Here is a 24,359-nt window from a genome sequence, read left to right as displayed (position 1 = left end):
ACTTCGTACAACACGTCAGAAAGTATGCAAAATTCGACATAAGTAAGCATTGTCGAATTCTATCATCTTCCCACCGCATTGTGCGACATGCTTAGCATTTCACCGCACATGTTTTGCTGCTTCGATTTACTTCCTACTACTGGTCAACAGACAATGAATCAAACAATGGGTCATGAAGTCTCCTTATGTTAGCCATTTTGTGCCTGTAATATATGTGGCATGCTGTTTATTGTAATTGTAGCGTGGTCTTCATGTCTGCAATGCGATCGTTGTGTATGTACAGGCAAATGCAATTAAGCCAGAACACAGCATAAATTATGTGTAGGATAGAAATAAAAACAGAACATTTATTTACTTGGATGATGAGGACCCAGGTCCATATACCCTGATCTGGAAAAGAAAGAAACCAGTCATCAATATAACATATATAAATGTGCCAAAATAGCAGCAATTTAACAGATATGTTGTATAATGTTAGCCACGTTTTATTCACTGTGCAAAGAAACTAATGATGCTGATATTGCTTACAATGTATGAAAGAAGCTTTATGTGACAACTGAACCCCCCCATCCTCTAGCTTAGCTTCTCCTAATCAAGTCAAACTTCATTATATCTCAGTAGCTATATATTAGCCATGCAGTACATGTATTCTGGTTTTCTCGAATACCATATCAGTATCCCAGCACAGCCCCTATATACCTGGGCAAATGAATGAGAGGATATGCACAAAGTTTGGCAGAGAATGCTGCACAAAAATACAGCTATTTTATGGGAAAGCCTACTATTCACTTACTAGACAGACATTTGTCAACTTAAGAGCTGAGTGAGTTTGTTTTCAAAATCAGGGGTTGACATTAATTAAGCAGCACACATAGAAATTTACTCCTCCTTTTCATCTAGTCAAGCTGGTTGACTGTTGTTGGCACTAACGTAGAACTAGTCTTTCCCCACCCCCAGAGACTGCAATTCTCTTGCCACCGTGCACTAATGAAAAGGCACCATTAATCTTTCTCTGACATGTTCACACCATAAGAGATATGAATAGTCGTGGCCGGTTGCATCAGGGCGAGCTGCGAAAGTCAGGCTTAGCTGGCAGTAGAATCTCTGTGCACTGTGCCTAGTGTCACTTCAGATAAACAAATGGTTAAAGCAGTGTGCTCAGCACTTCAATTTGAGATGATATACAAAATAAACATGGACAGCTTGTGATGCAGCTACCACTTACATGCTTCTCATTTTATCGACCTATATTTGCCATGTATAAGATGCACTATAAGATGCATGAAATGATGCACAGCAATGGCATCATTTCTCTTAAAATATATGACTGCATGCTAATCATGTCTCATTTCTAGCATCACATAGACATTTTTTCATGTAATTATAGGCAGCGTAGTAAAGCTATGCTTGAGTTAAGTGAGGCTAGGTAAGTTATGTTTCAACCCAATAGTGTTAATGCAGCAAAAGAACCGGCGTCCAGCGTCGGCATGTCGAGAAAACCCCTCGATGTTTTGCGCCACGATCCCTTGTGCATGCAAGGGATCATAGGATTCCCCCTCCCCACTGCTGCCCTCCCTGCCCTTGCCCCCACCTCCCCTCTCCTCCTCCACCCCCTGCCCTCCCGCTATCGTGTCATACATTAAGGCCGAGCATAAGTGTCCCCCCATTTTTTTTTTTCACACAAGCAGCTGGGTGCTCGATCCTTATCATACTCACCAAATTTAGACCCAAGTGCCATTGCTTATGGCTGCTGAAATCTTCCTGGTGCCAAGACCTTGTGTTGAATGAGCTCGAGCTCCATGTTGCATGCCTCGTTCCCACATAGGATGACCAACCTTCAACAGACATATTCAAACAGAACAGAATGAGTAGAAAACCAGACTGAAAAAATCAAGGAAAGTAACTCCAAGCTAGTGCTGATGTGATGTAAACAAACGGTCAGAGTAATTTCGGAGCACCTTCTGGGCCAGCCAAAAATATATTTTCAAGCAACAAAAGGAAGTTTTGGATTTCGAAAGCACACTTCCTATTCATTCTGTTGTGAATACTACATTAAGATACATCTGTTTGCCTGTCAAAACTAGAAGACAATGCCTGCTTTCCTTTCCCACCCCTGTGTTACCACTAGTGTCAAGTTTAGGGACAAAAATTCTGTAATATAGTTATTCACAACAATTGCATTTAACAAAGATGTTTATGTTTATTCTAACATGTAAATTTAACTAGTAACATATCCGTTCAAGAAATATTACTACTTGATATGTCCACATTGTTATCAACAATACTAACATCTCCATCATTTAATCCATGCACTAAATAATATACATGTTCAAATTTGTGGGCCATGTTAGTGCGTGAACTTTTTAGGAGACCCTGTACTAGCAAACAAATTGGTTTTTGAAATCTTACACCAACTTAGAATTTTCAGATTATCATTTCTCAACTTCCCTGTCTATTCAAAGACATGTGGACCATATGTTTAAATGACAACTTTCCTTCTCAAGCATGAGCCTCTGCTACAGCGAGACGAGATATGCAGAATCAGTGTGAAACCTGTGGGTACCACCTCTTTGTGGTGCACAAGTGTATGGTTAAGAGTGCGCCCAACGGTGGTGGCTAACTAGATTGGACAGATCACACATAGTGCCGAAAATTCCCAAACTTGAAAGCACAGTATCAATTTTACAAAAGTAAAATTTAATAGTATATTGCCCAGAGCAGCAATAAATTTTGATTATTTGCTCAAGCCCACTCTGATGGTTCAGCCATGAAGCAGGGTCTTATTCACTGCTTTCTATAATAATGGGCTGAAGTAATGTGTGGTGAAATGTAGGCATAAGCAGTATCACAACAATGTAAGAAAAAATTTAGGCAAGCTTGATTATGCTCACAAAAGCTATGAAAGGTCAGAATGTGTTGGGCTCATTCAGATGCATGCTGTGTGTGGTTATGTGACCGTCTGACTATGAACGATTCACTATTTGCAGTATGGACAGGTGACCACACACAGATGATGGTTATGTGATCCCATTATTCCCAGAATGGTGACAAGCTGGGTGGGACTCCACGAACAATTATGCACAAAATCAGCGCAAAAGACGAACACAGAAAGAATGAGACAGGACAGAGCACTACTTACAACTGACATTTTATGAGAGGAAAGAGGAAGACAAAGACAACATTGACGCTAATATAACAGGAAGAGAAAAAAAATACAATAAAGAAAAAAGTAAAATCACAAAAAAATGTATCACAAAAAGATAATAAAAAATAATAAGGAAAAGTCTTAAGTGATAAACTAATAAAAATAAAAATAAAATTAAAAATTAAGGAGTCTTTTGCACTAGTTTGGTGTTCTATGTTAATTAACTAGGCCATCAAATTATTTTGGAACAATGGCGACTAGATGCCATGGATCATGGCTAAGTGACCACCATTTATTCACTATTTGCATCTGTCAGTGTGACATGTCAGTCTGTCCAGAGTGTTAGTCACTGGCCTTTGCCATGAAACTCGACTGGCAAAACACATTATTTGTTGAAACCTGACATCCCCTTTTCACAGCATTAAAGAATTCATGCAACTTTACCCAAACGTTTCATAAATTATACACTCATTCGCCAGAATCAATGAAGAACCATTATTGTAAACTACCTCATCACATCCCCTCCCAGACGGGTAACAGTTGCAAAATTGCTTTCAATATTTCACGAACTAACCTTTCAAGGTACCTGTCTACAGCCGGAAATTTTGCTCTAAAATAAGCTGTGTGATATCATTGTTTTGCTATCCAGCAGAGATAATTTGATAAAGGTGCCAACTCACGAGAAGTACTAATCAAGCGCCGAATTCAATTTTTCTTTTTTTTGCAAAAAAACAAAGTGAAAACATTTTTTTTGTAAATCCATCACTGGCAGACAAACACACTATACCAGTGAGTAAGGCTTGTAGTTTGCTAAGACAGTGGTCTGTTACAAAACCTTCAGATACCCTTCGTTAGTGGTAAATGTATCCCTGCACCTATCTATCTCTGAGAATTATTCTTCCTCTCTAGTGACAGTGGACTCTTACACTCATTGAATTGTTTCACCTTCTTCTGCTTCTCTTCAAAATGAGTCTCATGTCCACTTCCCATTTATTAAGTGAACACTGTAGTGAATCATACTTACAGCCTCACACATTCCACTCCAGCTCTGCTATTTTCTTGACCAGGTTAAGTACTTTCTTGCTCACTTCTGACTTGGAGCGCTTGGCTCTGGTGCCACGGTCAGGGTTCATGCTCAGGAAACCTCTGCAATAAGCATCAGTGCCATAAAAGAAACATTTCATCCAAGTTGGTAACCTGAAAAGTTAGTCAATTTAGTCATATGTGTCACATAAGTATACATGACCGAAGGGAGAGACTAGAAGAAAGTAAACTATTTAGTAAAGAGAATATCAGGTGGGTCCAAACTGCGGCTCGTGAGCCGCATGAATCTCTTCATGCCTCCCTATTGCAGCTCTCCTAACCTGAGGACCCACAAGTTATAACAGGTGGGACCAAACACTAAGCTTGTATACAAAAACGTTACAGTGAGAAGCGGGAGCATATCAAAATATGCAATATTGCTGGAGTTGTTTCGTTGTATATGGGCACAATAAAATGACATGTAATGGTCAGAAGGGGCAAATCAGTTTGAAAGATAAGCTCTATTTTTTTATTTTCTTGTTTATTTCACCTTTACAAGCCAGGTTGAGGCAGTGCTAGCTTTGTACTTAAATGTTTCCCTAAAATTGATTTCTGAGCTTTGTTATTACAATCCAGTCCAGCTGCCTGATGAAACACCAAGACCACTGGCCTATGCATACATGCAATTGAAGCTGTTTGATTGACTGCGAGAGCAGATAAGGGTTTTTATTCACCTGCCTCCATCTTGCATGTGCAGTGCCTTGCGGCGAAATGCATGCACTCGATCTGTGGACTCTGCTCGGGTGCAATTTCAATGTAAAGTACAGCATTGGTGCAGGATGTGGGAGCTATAGTTGTTTGGAGCTCGCGGAAACAATTGGGACAGCTCTCCAATCAGCGAGATATGTGCTCTTCTATTTAACAAATGAGAAGGAAGGTACCAACCAGGGCCGTAACTAAGGGGGGGGGGGTTAGGGGGTTCTGACCCCCCCCCCCCCCCCCCCCGACATTTTTTTTCTGGGTACGGCCCTGATGTACCAAACCCCGCAAAGCACTCAAGATATGCGCAGATTTCGTGTTTGTGCCCTCAACCTAAGTACGAATAGAATGGATACGAATTGCAACTGGGGTTTAAAACTTCACGAGAGCGATTGCTCTGAACGTGAAAAATTATTTCGCTGGCAGTCGGTGGTAGGTCGGAGGTCCTCTAGGCTTGGTGGTAGCGGCATGGCGAAGGCAACTAGCGACTTCTCATAAAACACAGGGTCGTCCAGGTGAATCGGCAAAAGTTATGCACCAACTTCTATTCCTCTCCATTACCAGGAATTAAATTCCCGACAGTTTCTTTTCTTTAGGTTACAAGCGATTTGAAAGTATCCTTTTATCACCTTTTTAGCAAAGCGGAGGACCAGCCCCGGTACAGTGCTGGTACATGGTCGGTGCACTTGCAGCCATCCAATTTTAATCTCCACCTCTGCGCACGCGCAGTGGCGCCGGTCGGCTACTGGGTACCAAACCGGGACCGGTTCTCCGGTTTGCTAGAACTCTCCATTATATGCCACCGATGTACATGATTCATAGGCGAAAATAGGACAATAGACATTTTCAAAATGGCCGCCGTTGTCCCCGAACCCCCCCGAAATTTCTTTCTGGGTACGGCCCTGGTACCAACTGTGGGTCCATGTCTTTTATGACACTAAATGTGCAAGGTGTTTGCTTTATTTCAATAGGAACAATAAGCCTGGAAATGATATAGATAAAAAGTATGGAGTCCTACTAGGCATCCACATACATATACCAAAATCACAGAACAGGAAATTACCTCTGAAGGAACTCAAGGGTCGATGACAGGCCTTCAGCGTAGCAGATGTTAAAGCAATAGTGACTCGCAAAGAGTGCGCAGCCTCTGCCGTAGGGACGTCTGGTATCTTCTGAACCATGAGCCTGCCATCAATGCTGAGTGCGTACTCGTGGGCAGTCCACAGATCATCCCCTACAAAAGTTTAAAAAATGAGAAAATAGTAAACATTCAGATAAGTAGAGTAGCTGACAAGGCATTGAAACAATGGGGCTGGGGCTGCACCTCCAGATCGTGGACATTTCAATTAATTGTAAAAACAAAAAGGGAAAAGGGAAGAGGCCCAGCTTCGTCCCTCCCACCCTCACTGCCAGTCTCCCCCCCACATTTAAAACACTTCTAACATTACTTGTTGCCAACAGGAGATGAGATCCTTGGTTCGATTTGCCTTCCCTCCACTATGAGTGAGCTTGTTTGAGTGTAGGCCAGTCAGAATTCTACTCCAGAAAGGGAGAGGATGGGCCGTGAAGGCACCTAGGCAAATGTTCCCTGGTTAGTGGAGGGGAGACATGTGCCACCAAAACTGAACAGGAACCTCGAAGACCCTCTCTCTCCCCAGTTGCACAGGACCACCGCATTCGCATATATAGACGCTGTATCGTTACATCTAGCATATACTTCTATTGGCTGCAAAGAAATCAAATGATTTGTCACTTCTAGCAACTTCGGAAATGTGTGTTGTCGCTATGGGCTATAGGTAGCCATTGTAGATTTCATGAATTGTCTGACATGTGAAACACTTCAAATGATTTGTATTTGATTTAAACTCTGAGACCTGCTTTATATTTAGATATCAGTGTTTTTAGGTTTTTATTGTTCTAGTATTTGACATACTTCTTTTGGCTTTTATTTGGAAATCTATTTATTTATTCGTTTGAAATACTGTGGCCCTGTCGTTCTACACAGGAGGGGAAAAAAACAACACACAGAAATAACTTAATCATGCACTCACCGTGCGAGGCGAGCGCAGGTAGGTTGCAGCAACCCACGCATGCTCAAAAAATAAACATTTCCACATGCAAAATTTAACCAAACAATTCATTCAGCTGTGCTTCAAATAATTGAGGACTACAACAATTGACAACTTGCTCAGGCAGGGTGTTCCACTAAATAATAGTCCGACAAAAGAAAGAGTATTTAAATACATCATTTCTGTACTGGTAGGGTGCAATTGCTTTAGTATTGCTTGTTCTTTTGGAGCGTGAATGTTAAGTTTACGTCACCCGTTAAATCGAGCCGAGGTCCACTCGCGCGCAGTTGACCTTTATGAAACCGTAAGATGTGACATCTGAGCCCTACATAAGTAGTGAACTGCAAACAACAAGTTGCGTGCATACATGGAATCTGCCGCGCTCCGAACTCGTGGCTGTCATAATGTCGCACATATTCGACCAACGCGGTTGACCCCTTTGAACAAACACGGCAAACAAACATGGTTGTTCAAACCGTCGCCTCACTAAAGCGAGAAAAGAGCTAAGACCGACAAATCGCAAAAATGCGCAGTATTAATCTGAAGCTATCTTTGGCTGGCTCCCAATCGCTTGTGCTCCCTTCCCGAAAAGGAGCGCGAACGACGATCGACAGCCGGCCAGCGATGCACTCCGTCAACGCACGTGCTGCCGGTTTGTCGGTGTCGGCTCTTTCTCGATCTTGCCGGCAACGGGCATTAATTTTCTCAGAATCGGATCGTGCTTGCCACATTCATATTCAAAATGATACTCACGTTATGTTCGTTTACTATTGGGCCCGCCAAACGCCTCGGGTACTGCGCCGTCAGCCGTCTTGGTAGCCACGGTCGTGCTCCCTACCGCAAACTTTCCTCGCTTTGTTTTCTTCCTTCGGGAAACAAAAGATGGCGACCCGACAAGGGGAACGGCGCTAACGGCGCGAAAGCAGACAAGGCGGCGAAGGGTGCTAAAGCAAGGCAGCCCGATGGCGAGGGCTGTGGGCGAGGGTCAAGGCGCGAGCCGCGAACTGGAGAGCAGCCCGACGACGCAGGCGCAGAAGGCCCCCAACACACCACGTGCGTGCCGTGCGTGTGTCTGGAGCGTGGTGCGGAGTGTGTAGCGCGCCTCGCTTGGGGCGTTCCGCTTCTTTCCTCCCGTCGCCGTGCCTTCTCTCGTTCCACTTCTTTCCTCCCGTCGCCGTACCCTTTTCACTCGAAAAACATTGTCAACATACCGTATTTTTTTTTACGGTGGGCGCCCCGTGACGTTCACGGTCAGGTGACTGTTTATTTCACGGTCATTTTTTACAGTGAGCGAACCGCTAAGTTAGCGCTACGTGAGCGCTCGAAGGAGCGCTCATGTGGCGCTTCCCAGCGCGTGATGTAGCGCTCGGTTAGCGCTTAAAGGGCAACTTCGGCCAAAACTCAAAATGAAATAAAATACAGGTATCGCTGTAGTGACACAAAATACGACCCCAGCCAAAATTTCACGTCCGTGGGATGCCGCATTCTCAACTAATGCTGATAATAAAAACGCGACCCGCCGCGAGCCGCTGCTCCTTAGCGGGCGGCCAGCGGGTTGCCGATCGCTAAAGCAACATTGGGCCGTGACGTCAACATCGTTCTCTTTTTTTCCTCCGTTGCGGACGGGCGCACGGCGCAGCCGTCGCGCGCGCTTCTTTGTGCCGCTACCACCGCTACTTCGGCTTGTAATTGCGTGTTTAGCCGTTGCTTTTACCTGTAGCCCATGTAGCTTCGGTATAGCCTTTTATTTATTTGCTCGTGAGGACCCCTAGACTCGTTTTAGCACGCAACTCGGTGCGCCCAAGAGTGCCCAGCTGTTCCTCGAAAGATGCCGAGTACAACTTAAAGCGCTGTGGGCTGCTCAAACAAGCCGCTGCGCAACCCGGAGGTGCGTTTTCACAAGTTTCCAACGGATCGGAAATTGGAGAAGTTGTGGGCGAACGCTGTTTGACGAGTGGACTTTGGAAAGCCTTGGACGTCGACCCCCAGATCGAAGCTCTGCTCCGATCATTTTTCGCCGGAGAGTTACGAACGAAACCTACAGGTGTGGGTTGCTTGTGGCTTGTCAGCGAAGGGGTCGAGGCTTAAAAAGGATGCCGTGCAGTCGCTCTTTGCCCATCGTACATGTACAGAAAAGGTAAACGTGATAAAAGTATCCTGATCAATAAATAAAAGAGTCATTGTCAAGTGCAGTGTTGAAGATTGAGCATTCACGCTCCATTGAATGTCTGTTGAGTGGGGAATGGTGGGCATGTAGAGTACAATTACTAACTAACTCCAAACACTGAAGTTTGTACTGAAAACGAAAACAATCTTCTGCTTTCCGTCACTACTTGTTTTCTACGCAATCTCGTGCGTAGTATTCAGGTCCGTTACGGCTACTAGCGAACAGCCGGCGCGTGAAGCTCATGCGATATAAACATTCGCCTCCCAATCGTTCGAACCCGTTACGCTGCAGTATTAATTAACATTACGTTTGTGAATACCACAAGGGACTTTAAAGAAATCGCGGAAGTTCGGATTTGTAAGTTACAACTCTCTAATTTGCCCCAGTTCGGCTGGAGGTAAATATAATATTTAAAACTTAAAAAAAAACACTTGCCTTAGTCAAAGGTTACGAAGGAAAACTTAAAATCCTATGTATTCTAATAAAAAAAATTGTTGTGGGTGGGGGTGGGAATGCGGAAGGGAAAGAAAGTGTTCTCACCTTGCTAACGTTCTATGTTTTCCTCTATCACCCACCAAAACTTTTGCTAGCTTTGAAAAGAAAATGACTGCCCAAAGAACTTTTTTTTTTTTTAGTGCTGCAAGTTTTTTTGTTTTTTTTTGTACAAATATTTACTACCTGGACGAATTTATGCGGCGAATTAATGTCGTAGCTTACAAATTCGGCTTTTACGCGCTTGATGAAAAAAGAACGAAAAAACAGACGTCTACAGCTTGACACACGTCTGTTCGGTTGTCGCGGAACGCGCCGGAGAGCCTCAAAGTTTCGTGTCTGGGACTGACCCGCCGCGCGAAAGCGCCAGCACTGTACGTCACTGGCAGCGCGGCGCAGAGCAACGCCGCTCCATCCACGGAGCCCCGATGACAATTTAGGCCTAGCGACGAGTGCGGGAGACCGCACGCACGCCGACAGTTGCCGAGTACGGCACCGAACGAGTTCACTCGTTTTCTAGTCGCTAGCTTTTGGGTATACAAGCAACGAGTACGGCACGGCATAGCGCACGTGCGGCGGCGGCCGCCGAGTACGCCACCGAACGAGTTGACGGGTTTTCCAGTCGCTAGCTTTTGGGTATACGCACTAACTCTTGCTACATATGCTGGATAACTACCACGTATACAGAATTAAAACAAAGTCAGCTTACCTTCTATCTTTAGACGGCTAGCGCAACAGAAGTAGGTGCCGCTTGGACTGCGTACTGTGCGTACTCGCTGAACGAGAACGATCTTGGCGTCACGTCCACATAGCGGCTGATTTCCAGTGTTGCCGGAACCTCGAGCGGCTAGTTTTGGTTTTGTCGGCCGCGCCCCAAACAAAACTTTGAGACGTCGATATCTTTAAAACTTCGCACAATAACGAGAAAAAAATTACACCTTGCAATTCAGGGGCGCTAACTGCACTAAAAACAGCCATAATCCCAATATCGAAAGTATGGACCGGAGTTGCCCTCACCTTAGCATGAACCGCATGAACTAATCGCGAATGCTGTGCTAGCGCGAGCGGCTAGCCTTGACTGCCTTGTTTGGAGCACTCGCTGCATGAGCGCTCGTGCAGCCGCTGAGGCTTCATTCGAAGCAACTATCTCGCGCTTTTAGCACGCGCGGCTAACAATAGTCCATACTAACGTGAGACGAAGTATAGCGCTTCAGAAGCGCTTTGTTAGCACTCTGTTAGCGCTACAGAAGCGCTTGGTTAGCGCTCTCACGCTCCTTGTGCCATGCTTGCTGCTGCGGAACAGCGCGTGCACGGCGATTCCTTTGTTGTTGTTTTTCCTTTGGCATTAAAAGAAGAGGAAGTAAAACAGCCGCTCTACAAAACAAGGGTCTGGCAGGCGATCCAGAGTCATGGACTCTGAGCGACCAATTGATTGGGTACGACCTCATTGCTTTCTATTCGGTATGAATGACCCTGGTTTCAAAGACACGCAGTTAAAAATAACCGCCTTCAAAAGAGCTCTGTGTCTCGGTCCCTCAGCCTAGGAACAAGGTTCACCAGGTACCCGTCGGTATCTCGGTAGCGAAAGATTTCGCGCACCCAGAAGGCTCTTCTGTGCATTAAGCCGTCTACACACATATGCACTAATCGCGTATGTAAGAGCATTTGTCGCATTTCTATTTCAGCATACCACATGTCCGCCATGGTGCTGCTGAAGCACACCCAACCACAGAAACCGGAACAGCAGTGCACGCGCTAATCCGCAGCACCGCGGTACAAGAAGCGCTACTGAAGCGCTAACAAGGCGCTATACTGGAGCGCTAACAAGGCGCTACTGAAGCGCTAAGCGCGCGCTATGTTAGAACTAAGCCACGCGCTAGAAAGCGCCACATGAGCGCTTCTTGGAGCGCTCACGTAGCGCTAACTTAGCGCTCCGCTGTATGTGTGAACAGGCCTTAAGTCAAAATTCTACGTATTATTTTCATAGCGCGGTTTCTGAATCAATAGAACAAAGGCAAACTTTTACGATAAATTTTGCGAGCCTCGTTGCCTTTTCGCGAATTATCGGAATTGTGTTTGCCTTTAATAATGACTCCTTTTAAAACCGCAATTGCATCATGGCCAATTAAGCCGTTAATAAACAAGTCAACTAACAGATTTTGGTTAATTATTAAACATTGCAAACGGTTATTCACCCATTTATTGGCCACCGAGCCCTACAGACAGAGCTGGCAGTAATGTAATTACTATAATGAAATTACAGTAATTTAATTACTTGTTCCAGTAATTAGTAATGTAATTCATTACTTTTTGTAGCAGGTAATTTAGTAATGTAATGAATTACTCCAGCGACGGTAATTGTAATTAAATTACCTAATTACTTTTTCGCACCAGGCCTATTTTTTGTGTCCAGAATACACAAGAGCACTTTTCTTTTTATTTTACTTTTTCTTTTTCCTCTACACCTTTCCAAAAAACGCTCTTTGGCCGCCGCAATGTTGCTGATGCTAATGCGGCTGGTGCGACTCTCGCGCCCGCTATCAGCTACACATTTTCTGCCACTCTCTTGAACTGTGAAAACCCGCTCAGCGCGATTCTCTACCTATGTTTTGCGGTTTTGCATTCGACGTTTTGTGGCCTTTCTTGAAAGTTTCCACTTACTTTTTCTGATGCATGCTGCGTACCCTCTCTGTGTTATCTTCCACTGTGAGAAATAGGGCTGGTAAGTGCCTGCCATTCGAGCTTTTCTGCTCGACATTCTCGGGAAACGAAGGAGGGGAAGTAGGTCGAACTAAGGCCCCTGGTGGAACGGCCCTCGACGCGATTTTGCGAACAATGACAATTGTTCTCCCCCATCCCAGAGATAATCCGCGTAGGGTCCTCAGTCATCTTCAAAAATAGTTGTCCGGGTTGGGGTGGGAAACGGATCAGTCGCGTGCGTTCCTCTGTCCATCGGTAAACATGTTATTTGTGAGCCTGAAAAATGCATGCCTTTCGGCTATCTTCTGTTGTTAATTATTTTCGACAGCTAAACGCTTTGTCGTTTGACACGCGGTTAATCGAACGGCGCCGTCAAAACTTACCGTAAAAAAAATACAACAACAACAACTAACATTCCAGTCGCATTCATTCTGTCGCGCGCGTACCCAACAAAAAAAGTTTACGCTTTTTCTTAAAATGTGGTACAATGCTTCCCAACGTCCTCAAGAAAATACATGCACCATGAAACACAAAATGCAGTGGGAAAACACGAGAATTTAGCCGCCAGCAGCGTTTGAAACTGCGCCTTCACAGGCTGCGCCTTTCGAAATCTCAGCCCACTCGGTTAGGGTTAGCAGGGACGCCGGTGAGAGCCTAGCCTCAAACCCAGTGACTGGGCTCGAAAACGGTCTGTTGCCCCTGGGGTCGAGTGTTTCCTGGAAAGGTGTATAGACGCTTTCAGGCAGCTGTGCATGGGCGCCGCCATAGCCGACCTTCAGTTTTTGTTTCCTCTTATTCCGTTCGATCCACTTCATCATTACCACAGCAGGACAGGTAATTGCCATTTCAGATTCTACCGTGTCCTTCTCCCCAGCAAAGGCCCTTGTGGAGACTCGTCAACGCCCGCTTCAGTCGCTCGACATCTCGGTAAGACAAGAGAAGGTCAGCTATGGCGGCTGAATTTGGCGCGCGCTGAAAGCGTCTATAGTTTGAGCGTCTCCGTTCGCCCCTAAGCTGGCAGTACGGTGGAAGCTACATGCTCGCCCGACCAATCAATCTCCTGCCGCTTAGCGCTTGACCCCTTTCTCCCCGCACGAGTATAGGGAGAGGGTGTGATCACGAGAGGGATTTTAGGCGCAAAAAGGAATAGTAAAGAAAAATAAAAAAATATTAGGTGACTCACGGAGGGGCGCATCCTCAAGATAAGAAACACTTCGGGCTGTTGGAAACGCAAAGCCGAAGAGGAAATTGGGACAAGGCGAAAACCCAAGTGCCTGGCTTTTGAGTGTTCAAGCTGGCATGGCTAGCGGACAAAGAACTGGAAGCGAAGAACTGGAAACTGGTGCAGTGCCAGTACAATGCTTCGCTTCCCGTGCAAGAACACGTGAGACCAGAGCCGGCAACAGAAATTTCTGATCCAGACGATGATTTCTTCAGCATCAGGCGGACAGAAGCGCATCGTCCAGACGCTGACGAATTCCACCGTTGGAAGCACAGCGATACCACAGAACTTTCAGTTTTGGAGAGCTTTCCGAAGATGAAAGAGCTCTTCGTGCGGTTCAACACCGGGCTACCTTCGTCTGCTCCGGCCGAAAGCTTGCTCAGCATGGCAAGGGACATGTTGTCCTGCAAGAGGGGATCTCTCTCCGACGAAATTTTTGAAGCGCAGCTGCTCCTGAGATGCAACAGAGAGCTCTAGCTGTGTGCCATGATCTGTGTAAATAATGTAAATAAAGTTATCTGTATAAGGAAGTTATCATTTATATTGCCGCGCCCAGGGCTGAGAAAGCAACGCTCGGTCACGGACCTCCAGAAAGTTCTCGTTTATTCATGTACCGCTCGTAACTTCTATCATTTATTCCTGCTTTTGTTTTCTAGAAAGTGCGTGTTCATTCTCGCCCGATCACGCGACGCTCGAGCCGCTTTCGCCGAATCTTCGAGACAGCGACGCACTCTATATAAGAGGCCGCCCGCGATCTTGTCGAGTCAGTTTCGCCCTAGCGTTCGACTGTGCTGCTACGCCGACTTCGACGCCCGCGACGCTCTGTTATTATCTTTTGTACCCTTTTATTTTTGGCACAAGTTCGCCACATTAAACGTTTATTTCTTTGTTTATTTATTGTTTATTTAGTCACCACCCGTGACATTCTGGTGGAGGTGCGGGGTAACGCATGTCCGTGCAGCGCAGCCCTCCGAGTTCCCGCAGTACAAGCCCAAACCCCAGCTCCGGAGGACCCGACGAAGACCAGATCGAGACCCGGTCAAGTCGCCGCATCCGAGGTCTACCCCCGGAACACGGACTTCTGCCACCCACGACCAAGCCGAAGACGACGATGGCCAACCAGGCGCAGACCCCGGCCGCTTCTGCCGTTGTGTACCTGCCGATCGCACCCAGGACTCCAACGCCTTTCCACGGAGACGTCCACGAGGACGTTGAAGACTGGCTGCAACACTACGAACGTGTAGCCCGCCACAACGGATGGACGACTGAACAATACCTCCACAATCTCTACTTCGCGCTTGAAGGAACTGCGAGGCATTGGTTTGAAAACTACGAAGCGTCCTTCACTACGTGGGAGTCCTGCGCCGCCGAGTTGAAGCGAACGTTCCTCAACCACCACCGTCGGCAGCGAGCAGAGGACCTTCTTCAAACCAGGGTGCAGGGCCCCAACGAAACCGTGACAAGCTTCGTAGAAGATGTCATGCGCCTACGCGCCCGAGCCGATCCGGAGGCAGCCGAAGAGAAGAAGCTTCGCGTCCTTATGCGTGGCGTGAAGGCTGAAATTTTTGGGGGCCTTGTCCGCCATCCCCCGACAACCGTCGACGGTTTTGTGGCGGAAGCCACTAACATCGAACGAGCGCTGTCGGCCCGAGCAAGCCATTATCATCGACTCGCCGGCGTGCCTGCTCCTCGAACCGCCGCATCTTGCCGACTAGACCTGAACGCCACCGGTGTCGACGGCCTTCGGGAAATCGTCCGCGACATCGTCCGGGAGGAGCTCCGGAAGCTGCTGCCTGCTGCCAACCAGCCGGCTGAGCTGTCGATCGCCGAAGTGGTGCGCGAAGAAGTCCAGCGGGCAATTCAACCGGAGGCTCCTGCCTGCGTAGCACCACCCGAAGAGCCCGCCCTGACCTACGCCGCAGTGGCCCGACGGCCACCGCCTCCTCCTCCAGCCTATGTTGCGCCGCTCCGACGTCGTTCTCCTGCGCCCAGCCGCGCCCAGGGCTGAGAAAGCAACGCTCGGTCACGGACCTCCAGAAAGTTCTCGTTTATTCATGTACCGCTCGTAACTTCTATCATTACCTACCAAAATGTCACGGGTGGTGACTAAATAAACAATAAATAAACAGAAAGAAATAAACGTTTAATGTGGCGAACTTGTGCCAAAAATAAAAGGGTACAAAAGATAATAACAGAGCGTCGCGGGCGTCGAAGTCGGCGTAGCAGCACAGTCGAACGCTAGGGCGAAAACTGACTCGACAAGGTCGCGGGCGGCCTCTTATCTAGAGTGCGTCGCTATCTCGAAGATTCGGCGAAAGCGGCTCGAGCGTCGCATGATCGGGCGAGAATGAACACGCACTTTCTAGAAAACAAAAGCAGGAATAAATGATAGAAGTTACGAGCGGTACATGAATAAACGAGAACTTTCTGGAGGTCCGTGACCGAGCGTTGCTTTCTCAGCCCTGGGCGCGGCAATATTTAAAAGTATACAAAAGTAATCCGAAAGTAATGTCATTACTTTTAAAAGTAATTTGTAATGGTAATTAATTACTTTTTGGCTGTGGTAATTTGTAATGCAATTTAATTACATTTCAGCAATTTTCATCAAAGTAATTAGTAATGTAATTTAATTACAAAATATGAGTAATTTGGCCAGCTCTGCCTACAGATATAACGAAAGACGGCATCCACATATCTGCTACATTCTTTTTTTTTTTTTGTAAAATACGTAAAGCTATGTAAATAATAAAACAAAAACACCCTGTATGTCTCCGTGAACCAGATACGCCCCCTGTACAATACCCAGTTCAGGCGAGACCTACCTTTTTTTGTCAAAAAGCAGCTGTCGGTTAAAGGTATTGTTATGAGCTTGTGGGTTTCAGATAGTTTACCCTCAAGAGGATAATGCGCTGCATATTGTAACCATGTATGCGCTGCACATTGTAACCATTATTTCAATGCCGTGCGATAAACTATTACAACTTTTTCCTTGCCTGATCTACGTGTGCTCATGTTTTCTGCTCAAAATGGTATGAGATTGTGGCTTGTTTTCTTTCAATCTTATAAACCATTACTTGTTCAGCCCACGTTGTCTCAGTTTTTGGATTTAAGTTCAATGTTAAAACGCGTGATAAGAATTGTCACTGCTTATAAGCCATTTCTTACAAGTCAACGTCGGGTGGTCCTCGGATGGTCGTGGCAGCCACGAAGGAATAAAAGATTCTCTCCGGTTTGCGACCGTCGCTTGGGTGCTTCGTCGCATAAATGAACACAAAACTGAGTGACAAGGGAAGCGAGCTGATTAAGGTCAAGAAAAAGAAGACGAGCAGAAAAGAAGACATTACGTGTATTAAAAACACACTAAAACAATCTCAGACTTTTGTATGTGCCTTTTGTTCCATTATAAAATAAAAAAAAACCTGCTTTCGAGTTTTAGATATCTTTTTCAAACATCTAATGTTCGGCCTTTGCGACCAAGGAAATGGGCATATCATTTAAAATGCTCACCATCCAACAAACTGAAAGTCGCATGTAATTCTACGCTGAAACAACTTGCAATCTGCTTCTTTAAAGTCGCAATTGTTTTTATGTAAAGGAAGGGTAATGTAGCTTGTACCGTCCAATACACTGAAGCGTCATGTTGCTAACGATCGTGCCGCAGCGTAATTGATGCCGCGGTACGACCGTTGGCAGGTCGTAGCTGTACCAGAAATCCTATGTGCACTCCACCAAAGCGGCACCAAAGATTCATATTTTCGCGCGTGCAGCCGCGCATGCGCGCACCTTCTGGATAACGCGCCGGTGTCGACATCTGTCGCGATCAATACCACGCGCTTCAGGCGAGCCCCTCCGGTCCCAACACCACCCAAGTATTCTAGTACACTGTAATACAGCTGCACGCCAGATGTATTGAGAACATGGCGTCTCAGTGCTACGCCGTTATAACTTTTCCAACCGCCACAGGGGACATCCGCCTCGTGTTTTGATGCAGGTGGCACTGGGCGGTGATGTGAATGAGCGGATGAATCCTCGATATAACAGCTTGTCTTCCCACGCAAATCCCGACTCTCGAACTCGTACTGAAACCAACTCGTCGTCGAAACCAGTGACACCGCGAGCTTACTTGATCCAGTGTAAGCGAAGTTCTGTTCTTGTATCGCATAAATTTGACTATTTCGATACTTTTGCTTATACATATAATTTTCTCTTTTTTTTAGGGTAAATGCGCAAAGGATCGCGTGTCTTAAAGCCGGCTTGCACTGATAATGCATCATACGAAAGACAGTCGGCATGGTGATTTCAATGCGAGTCACCGCAGGATCCGTGCTTCGAATGCCGCGCATGGCAATGAGTTCAAGAAGAAATCTTGGCACACCGCATTCGAACCAGGAATATTGCGGTGAATCGTGTTTGTAGACGGTCTTTTGTATGATGTACGAGCAGTGTGAGCGCGGGTTTTTTGGATAAGTGAGTTGACAAAGGGCGATGTTGCCTGAGTCACATGTGGCTGAGTTATCTCAATTCACTAATTAATACCGCGTTAATACAATCCACAGAGTTCTAAAATTAAATATTTAAATGTTCTTAGTTCTTAATTGGTGGGTTGTGTTAGCCCACGCTCCATAAAAAAACGAAGTACTGAGGTTTTTAGACATTAAGTTGCACTAGTAAGCCAGCTGAACATTCATTCCTACGTGGAAAAGAAATTCGAACGTTCTACTTAGTGGTATTGAAATTACACAGCTTTGTAATTATATTTTTAAATTTTTCCTGAGCCTCTTTTATTTTTTGCGGAAATGGCTGGAATGCCACCGAAGGGCAGTGATAGCAATAGTCTACGAATCTCTAGAGCGAGATACTGTGTTATAAATTGTTTCTTGATCTTTTTAAAAATTGTTAACAGTAAGCAGTTTTTATGTCTGGAGCACGAATGAACTGCCAGAAAGTGTCTTGAAAGGTATAGTCTGCTGAAACAGCAGTTGTCTCCGAAAGAAGTAATATTGCCACGCGCAGGTCCAAGAAGCAACGCTCGGAGACGGACTCCTAGAAAATTCGTGTCTGCTCTTGCTCGGGGTGTATTTTTTGTCATTTCGTCCTACTTTCTTGTTCTCGAAGGTTTATTTTTACTCTGAACGCTCGACGCTCGAACCTTCTGGGCCGAAGTTTGGAGATGCCGACTCGCACTAGATAGGGAACTGCGTGTTACCTTGTCGAGTCAGGCTCGCTAACCGGCATAGCGAGTGGTGGTTGGTGACCACTCAAGAGGGCTCCCGTATAAATGCGGGCGGACTTTTGCGGTAGCCCAGACGACGGCAAGACATTCCTTCACGGTCGTCGAGTAATTTTGTTCTACGTTCGACAACATCCGACTAACGTAGGCGATCACACGTTCTGTACCCTCTTGTCGTTGGACCAGTGCCGCGTCAATTCCTCTATTGCTGGTATTCGTCTGAACTTCTGTTTCGGCTGATTGGTCGAAGTGGCCAAGAATAGGTGCAGACTGGAGTCATCGCTTTGCTCGTCGAATGTCTTCGTCGGGTTGAAAGTGAGTCCGGCGGTCCTCATTGCTTGAAGAACAGCCCGAAGGCGTCGCAAGTGCCCTTCGAAGTTGGCCCAGAATACCACGACGACGTCGAGGTACACAAGACAGCTCTGCCAATTGAGGCCTGCCAGTACGGCGTCCATGACGCGCTGGAAAGCTTCCGGCGCCGTGCACAGTCCGAAGGGCAGTCCATCCGGTGTGACAAAGTTTGTCGATTTCGATCTGCCAGTAGCCACTCTTCAGGTGCATCGACGAGAAGTACCGGAAGTGTTGCAGGCAGTCCAGAGTGTCGTCGATGCTGGGGAGCGGACACACGTCTTTCTCCGTCGCCCCGTTGAGCCGCCAGAAGCCCATACAGAATTGAACTGTTCTGTCCTTCTTTTCGCCAGTACGACTGCAGAGGTTCATGGGCTGCTTGAAGGCTGGATGATGTCGTCGTTGAGCACCTCTAGCACTTGTTCATGAATGGCCTTTCTTTCCTTTGGGGAAACCCGGTACGGCTGCCGATGCACAGGGAGCGCATCGTCGTTATTAACGATGCGATGTTCCGCAACTGTTGTTTGGCGCACTTGACTCTCAGCCCCTTATCTAGTGTGAGTCAGCATCTTGAAAACTCAACCCAGAAGGTTCGAGCGTTGAGCGTTCGAGGTGAGAATGAGCAGGCATTTTCGAGAACAAGAAAGTAGCACGAGATGATAAAAGTTACGTCCCGAGCAAGAACAGTCACGAATCTTCTGAAGGTCCGTCACACAGCGATGCTTGCTCGGACAAGCGCGGCAATATTGAATACCATTAAGGTTCAACCCCACCCTTGGTTAGTCTGATTCTGAACCAACCGATGGCTGTGGGATCGCCTTCCAGGCCTGTACATCAATGCGAGAAATGGTGTGTGATGGCGCTTCGATACAGTGGGGTATTTTTATATAGCCTAAATTTGACATCCCTGGTCCCTTGCTTGTTTTTTTCTGCACAATCTTTCTTTGGAACGCGCACGGCGGCGCCAGTTCTCGTGCAAGGGGGCTCGTTGCCTACACTCCGAGCTCACGTCTCCAGCAAATGTGAGCAGAAAAAAACACGAAAATCGTCCTGAGCCAAATGGCGAGACACATGCACAACAAAACTACCGACGCATGGAAAAATATAAAATTGCCTGTGCGCCGTTATCGGAAATTTCAGAGACCGATTACATATATGTCAATGTGATCACATTTGTATTGTCACGAATGAAGTTGACGAGAGGAAAAAAAGTGAACTGAACTTTGAACTGTAAAATAATAAATGTTTAATCGGCGAACTGTCAGACAAAAAAAGTAAAGAAAGAGCGTCGAGGCAGCAGAGTAGCAGGCGGAGATTCGGCAACGTAATAGAGAGCGAGAGCGAGGCTGACTCGACATGGTCGCGGGCAGTTGCTTATCTACAGTGCGTCACTATCTTGAAAATTCGGCAAAGAAGGTTCGAGCCGCGAGGATGAATCGGCACTTTCGAGAACAAGAAAGCAGGGCGAAAGTTACGTCTGGTGCAAGAGTGAACGCGAATCTTCTAGAAGTCCGTGACCGAGCGTTGCTTTCTCGGCTCTGCGGGCGGCAATATGACGGGCCGGCACTTTTGTGGTGCATGTGTTTGGCTCTTTGTTGCTTTCCAGGAAAACGTGATGACATGAGAAATGAATTTCCAAAATTCTTGCTTGAGGAAATAACTACCTAAAAATCAAAACAAATGAACTTTTTTTTGGGCGGTCAGGTATCTCATTTAGATAGCTGGGTGTTTAATTTGACCAAAACCACGAGACTGGAAAACACACACACACAAAAAAAATGACACTCGAGTTTAGATGTTGAGTTTGGTAAACCCAAAGTAGGACTGGTGCGGGACTCCTAATAAAAAAATGCCGAGGTTAAAAATTAACTCACAGCGAAAAATGATAAGAATTAATTTTAATACGAATCCAGTGATAAATGCAATGACTGACCAGGCAAAGATTCCTGGTCTGTAGATAGCTTTTGCACATAGTTTAAGCAATGTACAGGGTGTCACAAAAAAAACACAGTTTTTCTTGTTTTTGTTTTTTTAACCGCAAGGATAAATTAGGCATCGCTGAACGCTCATTCTGCGCCCAAAGGTAGCGCTAGAGGTCACACCACATGTCGAAGTTTCAGTGCCATCCGATACCTAATTCAAAAGTTAAAAGTGATTTTCTGAAAAGTTCAAAGGGAAAATGGCGGCCGACGGAGTTTTCGAATACATGGGGCTCTATGGACACCAGCAACCGAAAACGGGCAAGAATGGGCTCCATTGTCCCATAGATATTTTCAGAAAATCACTTATAACTTTTGAATAAGGTGTCCGTTCGGGATGAAACTTTGGCGTCTGGTTGTCACCTAGCGCTACCTTTGGGCGGGCAATGAGCGTTAGGCGATGCGTAGTTGATTTTTTCGCTAAAAAAAAAACCTGTAAGTTTTTTTTTTGTGTGACATTGTGCACCAGTTTTAATTTGGTTATTTATGCGCGCAAGATTTGACGTTGTTTAAGATAGAGACTAGTATAAGCACGGACATGAAACGCTGATAAAGAATGAAACAGTCCTACATTATACACTAGCGTTGAGCGTATCGAAATTTAAGGGTGCATCAAAAGCTAAAGCTTGTATACATTTGCTGCTCAGGCTGTTATGTTTGAATGCTCATAGTACTTTATTACCCTCAGATTTGGTGAGAGTTGTCTCCTGATTGCTCACAATAGAAAGAAGAAAACAGTCTAACTTTGGGTTGATAGAAAAACTCCACCTGCTGACAGCTACCAATCATCTCGGCGTCGGTTATGAGTATTCACTGCATGTTAACGGTCGCGTGCTTAGAACGAGTTTTTCCCACGTGATTAGATACAAACGCAATTGTTCTTGACAACCAACATAGTTTACTCACGCAAATGTCCACATACGAAGTTTAGAATATTTTGTATTGATTGTGGCACACGTGGCAAGTTGGATAGTTTTTTTTTACAATCTGCGAAATTAAATGCTCCTGGGTTACCTTGGTCTCTAATGCATGGAGCACACAAAAGTGCACGAACGGAATCGCAGTGGGAAACGAAAACCATAATGATAAACAAGCTTGTAATCACGCGAAAACTGAGGGCATTGCACATATACAGAAGGTAAGCTTTGTTTCCCTAGATACATTACCATTAAAGTATTTGGTTTTATTGTGCGAACGAAACGGAACATACAAGTGGGAGCATACTGCCCTGAACTACACTTCCAGTGAACAAGCGCACCATCCAAAGCATCGAGCTCGTTTTTATAGCTTTTGGTGCGATAAAACCTTTAAAAACACAATTATTATCAATTCTATTATTTTAATTATTTTTATTAGGTGCGCTTACGTATTTTTTCGTGTTTTTTTTTTGTCTTTTGCGCTCACGTGCCATTTTCTTAGTTATATAATATTTTTCCAGAAGTCCGACCACTATAGTCTGTTTCATCATAAGTAAAAACCGCATAATCAAAAATGCAGACAAAAAAAAAAAAGAACGCGAACACGCGAACAGACATGAAAAATGCAATGCAATGGCGCATTCAAAATTAGTCGTTGGTTTTCTAGAGAGAAGGAGTTTTGTAGGGCGACATTGTTACCCGTCGTAGTTTATAGAAAGTGCAGTACAACTGTTAGCTCGGGATCTCTAATGTGCATTATACGCAGCATATGTGATACACGATCGCACGACGGTATATAGGATGCAGATGGGCGACATAACCCAGTGTCCCTGCTAAAGCCCCTTGATAGAGGCGTTTTTTACAAGTACAGCCAAACATTATAGTGGCACGGGTTGTGTAAACGCGCAATGCACGTGCCACGAGCGGGTGCTCAGCCTCCATTCGCTTTCAAGGGCCAGTCATTTTAGTGCTGTGCCGCCATTTGTCTCCAAGGGCCGCTCGAGACACGAGCCTCGAGCACTGACACATTTGACGTATACTTGAAAGACCAACGCAAACACATCGAGGGGCTTTAGTCCCTACAGACGCTATAGGTTCTGCAGCGTGAGCTCCGTAGCACTGTAGCTCCGTGCTTTGAACGGAGCTCGCACTCGCACATTTCTCCACGTGCTCATCTGCGGTGCCACAACACACTCGGCCAACGATCCCCCACTGGACTTGGTTTCGCCTGTGAGCCAAACCAAATGAGCTACGCTTAGAGTATCGGCACTCTTTTCCCCGATATTGTTGTGGGCGCTGGCATCTTGGTGGTTAGTACAAATCAAACGCAATTGCCGTGCGTCATGATTAAAAATTTCGATTTCCTCAGCATTAGTTTCTGCGTTAAGAAGCTCACGTAATATTGCTTTGCTTTGTCGCGAACTGTGTTTAAAGATTTGTGGAGGACGAAAAAGCGTTTCCTGTGATTTCAGATAAAGCTTTATGTAACTGACAATCATCATTTTAAGCACCAAGACGTGTGTGAAGCGTAGCTTACTTAGTAGCTCTAGTTTAGCCCGACCGCACAGGCTCAGAAAGAGAACGAACTACTTAACCTCGCGCTCTGAGCGCTGCTTGCTACATTAGCCCGTATCGTTTGTTGCACTCTGAACTAAGGTAAAACAAAGCAAATATTCAGATCTTAGGGTTTACAAGCCAAACCAACAAAAATCACTTAACACGGCCCAATAAGACAAAGTTGCGGGTTTATTTTCAATAACTGGAGATATTTTTGACGTGCAACCGAAATCTCAAGTTGGCCGCCGTCGGATTGTGAGCACTTCGGCGATATTTAAACCCGACAAATATGGATTCATGGGCCAGCGCGTTGGCTCAGAAACACTGAGACGTTTTAATGTTTTGTGTGTTGTTTTCACACCATTGCCACTTAAGAGCCACATAGGTGGTTTCTGAAACAAAATATAGTCGAACCATTCCGACAAGCATAGTTTGATTGCGAAAACGATTTTTGAAAGTGACAAAAACATTAAATGTTTTCGCATACGTGGCGGAATCCCTTTAATGGGGCCCATTTCATTTGGATCGCGTCAGACATGTGTAACGAAACACTATTGAACGCGTGCAAAAACAGCTGTGGTGCACCCGCAGCCTCGCGCTCGTTGTTCTGACGTTTCTGGCTCGCTCACTGCGGGCATTCAGGCATCTGGCACCCTGACATCTGCCGCTTTTTTGTCTTTCACGTCGCATTCCAAGCGGCACACGACGGGAAATGCACATCCAGCTGTTCTTGAACACGTGTCGCCATCTG

At 45.7% G+C, this 24,359-nt stretch overlaps 1 long non-coding RNA gene across 1 annotated transcript; it reads right to left on the bottom strand.

The window, feature by feature from the left end:
- Window positions 1-203: 203 nt before the first annotated feature.
- Window positions 204-7,909, bottom strand: LOC115326329. The gene is made up of 5 exons (XR_005716235.3): window positions 7,750-7,909; window positions 5,991-6,161; window positions 4,170-4,291; window positions 1,717-1,835; window positions 204-390 (listed from the first exon to the last, which is right to left on the bottom strand). It is a non-coding gene; the product is annotated as an uncharacterized LOC115326329 (long non-coding RNA).
- Window positions 7,910-24,359: the final 16,450 nt, after the last annotated feature.

The sequence above is a fragment of the Ixodes scapularis genome, unplaced genomic scaffold (genome assembly GCF_016920785.2).
Source record: "Ixodes scapularis isolate PalLabHiFi unplaced genomic scaffold, ASM1692078v2 PGA_scaffold6__148_contigs__length_123643588, whole genome shotgun sequence".
Taxonomy (NCBI): domain Eukaryota; kingdom Metazoa; phylum Arthropoda; class Arachnida; order Ixodida; family Ixodidae; genus Ixodes; species Ixodes scapularis.
Note: the sequence above shows the minus strand (reverse complement) of the source record. Positions and strands in the feature narration are given on the sequence as shown.